The sequence below is a fragment of the Schistocerca gregaria genome, unplaced genomic scaffold (assembly GCF_023897955.1).
Source record: "Schistocerca gregaria isolate iqSchGreg1 unplaced genomic scaffold, iqSchGreg1.2 ptg001391l, whole genome shotgun sequence".
Classification (NCBI taxonomy): domain Eukaryota; kingdom Metazoa; phylum Arthropoda; class Insecta; order Orthoptera; family Acrididae; genus Schistocerca; species Schistocerca gregaria.
In genome coordinates, this window is record NW_026062694.1 from 15,001 (window position 1) to 22,500 (window position 7,500).

Below are 7,500 nucleotides of genomic sequence, written 5' to 3' on the forward strand. Positions count from 1 at the left end.
AGTTGTCCCTTAACCTAACTCAAGTTGTCCCTTAACCTAACTCAAGTTGTCCCTTAACCTAACTCAAGTTGTCCCTTAACCTAACTCAAGTTGTCCCTTAACCTAACTCAAGTTGTCCCTTAACCTAACTCAAGTTGTCCCTTAACCTAATCAAGTTGTCCCTTAACCTAACTCAAGTTGTCCCTTAACCTAACTCAAGTTGTCCCTTAACCTAACTCAAGTTGTCCCTTAACCTAACTCAATTTGTCCCTTAACCTAACTCAAGTTGTCCCTTAACCTAACTCAATTTGTCCCTTAACCTAACCTCAATTTGTCCCTTAACCTAACTCAATTTGTCCCTTAACCTAACTCAAGTTGTCCCTTACATAACTCAAGTTGTCCCTTAACCTAACTCAAGTTGTCCCTTAACCTAACTCAAGTTGTCCCTTAACCTAACTCAAGTTGTCCCTTAACCTAACTCAAGTTGTCCCTTAACCTAACTCAAGTTGTCCCTTAACCTAACTCAAGTTGTCCCTTAACCTAACTCAAGTTGTCCCTTAACCTAACTCAAGTTGTCCCTTAACCTAACTCAATTTGTCCCTTAACCTAACTCAAGTTGTCCCTTAAACCTAACTCAATTTGTCCCTTAACTAACTCAATTTGTCCCTTAACCTAACTCAAGTTGTCCCCTTAACCTAACTCAAGTTGTCCCTTAACCTAACTCAAGTTGTCCCTTAACCTAACTCAAGTTGTCCTTAACCTAACTCTAGTTGTCCTTAACCTAACTCAAGTTGTCCCTTAACCTAACTCAAGTTGTCCCCTTAACCTAACTCAAGTTGTCCCTTAACCTAACTCAAGTTGTCCCTTAACCTAACTCAAGTTGTCCCTTAACCTAACTCAAGTTGTCCCTTAACTACTAAGTTGTCTTACTAACTAAGTTGTCCCTTAACCTAACTCAAGTTGTCCCTTAACCTAACTCAAGTTGTCCCTTAACCTAACTCAATTTGTCCCTTAACCTAACTCAATTTGTCCCTTAACCTAACTCAATTTGTCCCTTAACCTAACTCAAGTTGTCCCTTAACCTAACTCAAGTTGTCCCTTAACCTAACTCAATTTGTCCCTTAACCTAACTCAATTTGTCCCTTAACCTAACTCAATTTGTCCCTTAACCTAACTCAATTTGTCCCTTAACCTAACTCAAGTTGTCCCTTAACCTAACCACGTTGTCCCCTTAACCTAACCCACGTTGTCCCTTAACCTAACCCGACGTTGTCCTTAAGCCTAACCGACGTTGTCCCTTAAGCTAACCGACGTTGTCCCTTAACCTAACCGACGTTGTCCCTTAACACGTGTCCCTTAACCTACCAGTCCCTTAACCTAACCCACGTTGTCCCTTAACCTAACCCACGTTGTCCTTAACCTAACCCACGTTGTCCCCTTAACCTAACCCACGTTGTCCCTTAACCTAACCCACGTTGTCCCTTAACCTAACCACGTTGTCCCTTAACCTAACCCACGTTGTCCCCTTAACCTAACCCACGTTGTCCCTTAACCTAACCACGTTGTCCCTTAACCTAACCCACGTTGTCCCTTAACCCTAACCCACGTTGTCCTTAACCTAACCCACGTTGTCCCTTAACCTAACCCACGTTGTCCTTAACCTAACCCACATTGTCCCTTAACCTAACCCACGTTGTCCCTTAACCTAACCCACGTTGTCCTTAACCTAACCCACGTTGTCCCTTAACCTAACCCACGTTGTCCCTTAACCTAACCCACGTTGTCCCTTAACCTAACCCACGTTGTCCCTTAACCTAACCCACGTTGTCCCTTAACCTAACCCACGGTGTCCCTTAACCTAACCCACGTTGTCCCTTGCCTAACATAGTTCACTGCTCGGAATCTCTGGTGTCGTTGTTTATCCTCATGTAGATGTCTTGCGAGTGTTGCTTACTTTCCACATATTCCTGCCTATCCACTGTCAATTGTACTGCAATAGGACTATATCGCCGACCCCCCCCCTCCCCCCCCTCTGTCCCCCTCTGTCCCCCTCCTTTGTGTCTCTGTCCTCTCAAGCTGGTCGGTCTGGCGTTTGAGTGTTAAATGAGCCTCGCAGCTGTTCAGTTGCATTCAGATGTCGACGCCCTCAGTGTACGTCGTGGTATGGTCTGTGTCCATTGTCCGCTGATGTCGTACGCGTAACCCACACGCTGTACCGATCATCGGTCGTTACGTACAGAGTGAAGTAGTGTGATACACTAGATCGCGTGTTGGCTGTGCCCAACGGTGTCGAATCTCAATTTCCATATGTTGTGCTTGATGCTACTTGTCTCGTCTCCCAATAACAGCTAGGTTGCACTGTGGTACGCCGTAGAGGCGTGTGGGAGGAACGTACGAACGCATTGTATGTCACCCTGGGTCGCTGGGGGTGGTGGTGCGGTGAGTCAGGTCAGGTCAGGTCAGCGTGAGCCGTCTGATGTAGTGACGCGTGTATTCCGACTTTGTCGTATTGCCTCACACAAAGTGCTACCCTGGTGGACCGCGTTCCATATCTGGGACATGCCGCAGATGCCGGTTGACAGTGGATCGCGGAAGGTACATCGCATACGTGCGCGGGCCACCTTCCACGTGTTCTCTTCTGCACATGTCGCAGTGTGTATGTGGTCTGATGTAGCGTGTCGTGACACATGACATCCTGGCATGCAAGAATTGTTGAATTCGCAAATGTAGGTGGACATCTACGTTTACTGCCCAAGATACGCAAATGAACTGGAAATCCGTTGTTGAGCGGTTGTTCACGCTGGAGGTGAATCTGTGATGGCGACGATCGGTACAGCTATTAACCGGTTGTTTCAGCGGTACCCGCCACATCCACACGCGTGACTAGGCCCATGTGGGTATGAAGCGATACGCGGCGGTGGCTTGGTGGGACTGTTCCCGGCCGGTGAAGGGGGGCCGCCCGGCGTGTTGGCCGCGCGCTGCGTGGGCGCACGCGCAACAGGCGGCTGGTGGGGGGCGCCGAGTGGCAGGAGCGCCAGCCGACGGGCCCGGCAGGCGGCGCAGCTACGCTGCGGCGCACCCTGCACGCGGCGCCTGGCGGCCAAAGTTGGTTCAGCCGAGCCCGGTGCGAAGCGCGGTGGACATCTGCAGTGTGCTGGTCTGATTGAGGACTGTGTGCGTTGAGGATGCGCCGCCGCCTGGCACTCGGCGCCGCGACGCCGTCTGCTGCTCGGTCGCCCCAGCGGTTCTCGCAGGTGGTTTGTATCGCAGTTGTGCGGACGTGTTGGCGCGTGCGCTGTGCTGGGAGAGTTCGCTTCTGCACCCAAGTGGGGCTTTGCCCTTGTGTGGCGCTGGCGTTGGAGCTGCCGGTCACCATAGGTGGCGCGTGTTGTCTCCCGCCGGCAATGCCACGACAGCACGCTCCCGGGCCTCTGTCGGCAGCGGCAAGCTCAGTTGGGAGCAAGGGTGTTCGCACTAAAACCGTCTACTCGCCTAACTCCGGGCGATTGCGCCTCTCTCGAAACCGACCAAGTACCTAGGACGGCGCTGCGCGCCGCCGGGACCTGAGAGGGTTTCGAGGTGTATCGTGCAGGGGAGCTCGGCCTCCTCCTGTTTGCAGAATAATTGAGCGGACGCTTGCGTGTTCGCGCGGGCCCCCGGGACACACTCCCGGGCGGCCGGCTGCTCAGCTCTAGTTGACGCAGCTCCCTGGTTGATCCTGCCAGTAGTCATATGCTTGTCTCAAAGATTAAGCCATGCATGTCTCAGTACAAGCCGCATTAAGGTGAAACCGCGAATGGCTCATTAAATCAGTTATGGTTCCTTAGATCGTACCCACGTTACTTGGATAACTGTGGTAATTCTAGAGCTAATACATGCAAACAGAGTCCCGACCAGAGATGGAAGGGACGCTTTTATTAGATCAAAACCAATCGGATTGGCTTGTCTGGTCCGTTTGCCTTGGTGACTCTGAATAACTTTGGGCTGATCGCACGGTCCTCGTACCGGCGACGCATCTTTCAAATGTCTGCCTTATCAACTGTCGATGGTAGGTTCTGCGCCTACCATGGTTGTAACGGGTAACGGGGAATCAGGGTTCGATTCCGGAGAGGGAGCCTGAGAAACGGCTACCACATCCAAGGAAGGCAGCAGGCGCGCAAATTACCCACTCCCGGCACGGGGAGGTAGTGACGAAAAATAACGATACGGGACTCATCCGAGGCCCCGTAATCGGAATGAGTACACTTTAAATCCTTTAACGAGTATCTATTGGAGGGCAAGTCTGGTGCCAGCAGCCGCGGTAATTCCAGCTCCAATAGCGTATATTAAAGTTGTTGCGGTTAAAAAGCTCGTAGTTGGATTTGTGTCCCACGCTGTTGGTTCACCGCCCGTCGGTGTTTAACTGGCATGTATCGTGGGACGTCCTGCCGGTGGGGCGAGCCGAAGGGGTGCTTTCGCGTCCCGAGGCGGACCCCGTTTAAATCCTACCAGGGTGCTCTTTGTTGAGTGTCTCGGTGGGCCGGCACGTTTACTTTGAACAAATTAGAGTGCTTAAAGCAGGCAAGCCCGCCTGAATACTGTGTGCATGGAATAATGGAATAGGACCTCGGTTCTATTTTGTTGGTTTTCGGAACCCGAGGTAATGATTAATAGGGACAGGCGGGGGCATTCGTATTGCGACGTTAGAGGTGAAATTCTTGGATCGTCGCAAGACGAACAGAAGCGAAAGCATTTGCCAAGTATGTTTTCATTAATCAAGAACGAAAGTTAGAGGTTCGAAGGCGATCAGATACCGCCCTAGTTCTAACCATAAACGATGCCAGCCAGCGATCCGCCGCAGTTCCTCCGATGACTCGGCGGGCAGCCTCCGGGAAACCAAAGCTTTTGGGTTCCGGGGGAAGTATGGTTGCAAAGCTGAAACTTAAAGGAATTGACGGAAGGGCACCACCAGGAGTGGAGCCTGCGGCTTAATTTGACTCAACACGGGAAACCTCACCAGGCCCGGACACCGGAAGGATTGACAGATTGATAGCTCTTTCTTGATTCGGTGGGTGGTGGTGCATGGCCGTTCTTAGTTGGTGGAGCGATTTGTCTGGTTAATTCCGATAACGAACGAGACTCTAGCCTGCTAACTAGTCGCGTGACATCCTTCGTGCTGTCAGCGATTACTTTTCTTCTTAGAGGGACAGGCGGCTTCTAGCCGCACGAGATTGAGCAATAACAGGTCTGTGATGCCCTTAGATGTTCTGGGCCGCACGCGCGCTACACTGAAGGAATCAGCGTGTCTTCCTAGGCCGAAAGGTCGGGGTAACCCGCTGAACCTCCTTCGTGCTAGGGATTGGGGCTTGCAATTGTTCCCCATGAACGAGGAATTCCCAGTAAGCGCGAGTCATAAGCTCGCGTTGATTACGTCCCTGCCCTTTGTACACACCGCCCGTCGCTACTACCGATTGAATGATTTAGTGAGGTCTTCGGACTGGTACGCGGCATCGACTCTGTCGTTGCCGATGCTACCGGAAAGATGACCAAACTTGATCATTTAGAGGAAGTAAAAGTCGTAACAAGGTTTCCGTAGGTGAACCTGCGGAAGGATCATTACCGACTAGACTGCATGTCTTTCGATGTGCGTGTCGTGTCGCGCAACACGCTACCTGTACGGCAGTGGCCGTGCGCCGCGTGCGGAACCACGCGTGCCTCTCAAAACTAGCGGAAGTGTTGTTGTTGTGTGGTACGAGCGCTGAAGCTCTGGAGCGGCTGGCCTGCGGTACCTGGCGCCTGGCGCCGGTTTTGAATGACGTTCGCCCGAGTGCCTGTCCGCTCCGGTGTGGAGCCGTACGACGCCCATCGGCTGTGAGGCCGTTGGACACAAAAAAAATAGTGGAACAGGGGCCGTCAGACGCCTCAGTCCCGCAAATGCTACTGTCTTGAAAGAGACAGTGGGAGACTGAAAAGGAAAAGATCACCCAGGACGGTGGATCACTCGGCTCGTGGGTCGATGAAGAACGCAGCAAATTGCGCGTCGACATGTGAACTGCAGGACACATGAACATCGACGTTTCGAACGCACATTGCGGTCCATGGATTCCGTTCCCGGGCCACGTCTGGCTGAGGGTCGGCTACGTATACTGAAGCGCGCGGCGTTTGTCCCGCTTCGGAGACGTGGGAGTGTCGTGGTCGCCTGTGTGGCCGGCCGCGTCTCCTTAAACGTGCGATGCGCGCCCGTCGCCTGGCGGTTCGCATACCGGTACTTTCTCGGTAGCGTGCACAGCCGGCTGGCGGTGTGGCGTGCGACACCTCGTACAACGACCTCAGAGCAGGCGAGACTACCCGCTGAATTTAAGCATATTACTAAGCGGAGGAAAAGAAACTAACAAGGATTCCCCCAGTAGCGGCGAGCGAACAGGGAAGAGTCCAGCACCGAACCCCGCAGGCTGCCGCCTGTCGTGGCATGTGGTGTTTGGGAGGGTCCACTACCCCGACGCCTCGCGCCGAGCCCAAGTCCAACTTGAATGAGGCCACGGCCCGTAGAGGGTGCCAGGCCCGTAGCGGCCGGTGCGAGCGTCGGCGGGACCTCTCCTTCGAGTCGGGTTGCTTGAGAGTGCAGCTCCAAGTGGGTGGTAAACTCCATCTGAGACTAAATATGACCACGAGACCGATAGCGAACAAGTACCGTGAGGGAAAGTTGAAAAGAACTTTGAAGAGAGAGTTCAAAAGTACGTGAAACCGTTCTGGGGTAAACGTGAGAAGTCCGAAAGGTCGAACGGGTGAGATTCACGCCCATCCGGCCACTGGCCCCCGCCCTCGGCAGATGGGGCCGGCCGCCCGCGCGGAGCAATCCGCGGCGGGGTCGTGTCCGGTTGCCTTTCCACTCGCCGCGGGGTGGGGCCGTTCCGGTGTGCGGTGGGCCGCACTTCTCCCCTAGTAGGACGTCGCGACCCGCTGGGTGCCGGCCTACGGCCCGGGTGCGCAGCCTGTCCTTCCGCGGGCCTCGGTTCGCGTCTGTTGGGCAGAGCCCCGGTGTCCTGGCTGGCTGCTCGGCGGTATATCTGGAGGAGTCGATTCGCCCCTTTGGGCGCTCGGGCTCCCGGCAAGCGCGCGCGGTTCTTCCCGGATGACGGACCTACCTGGCCCGGCCCCGGACCCGCGCCGCTGTTGGCTCGGGATGCTCTCGGGCGGAATAATCGCTCCCGTCAGCGGCGCTTCAGCTTTGGACAATTTCACGACCCGTCTTGAAACACGGACCAAGGAGTCTAACATGTGCGCGAGTCATTGGGCTGTACGAAACCTAAAGGCGTAATGAAAGTGAAGGTCTCGCCTTGCGCGGGCCGAGGGAGGATGGGGCTTCCCCGCCCTTCACGGGGCGGCGGCCTCCGCACTCCCGGGGCGTCTCGTCCTCATTGCGAGGTGAGGCGCACCTAGAGCGTACACGTTGGGACCCGAAAGATGGTGAACTATGCCTGGCCAGGACGAAGTCAGGGGAAACCCTGATGGAGGTCCGTAGCGATTCTGACGTGCAAATCG

The 7,500-nt window shown here is 54.1% G+C and overlaps 3 non-coding genes across 3 annotated transcripts in view; all 3 read left to right on the forward strand.

The window, feature by feature from the left end:
- The first annotated feature begins 3,684 nt into the window (after nt 1-3,684).
- Nucleotides 3,685-5,577, forward strand: LOC126331657 (small subunit ribosomal RNA). The gene has a single exon (XR_007563440.1). It is a non-coding gene; the product is annotated as a small subunit ribosomal RNA (ribosomal RNA).
- A 362-nt stretch (nt 5,578-5,939) lies between these two features.
- Nucleotides 5,940-6,094, forward strand: LOC126331656 (5.8S ribosomal RNA). Its single transcript, XR_007563439.1, has one exon. It is a non-coding gene; the product is annotated as a 5.8S ribosomal RNA (ribosomal RNA).
- A 188-nt stretch (nt 6,095-6,282) lies between these two features.
- Nucleotides 6,283-7,500, forward strand: part of LOC126331659 (large subunit ribosomal RNA) — a 4,222-nt gene continuing 3,004 nt past the window's right edge. The window contains exon 1 of the ribosomal RNA XR_007563442.1: nt 6,283-7,500. This exon is cut by the window's right edge and continues 3,004 nt beyond it. This is a non-coding gene — a ribosomal RNA (large subunit ribosomal RNA).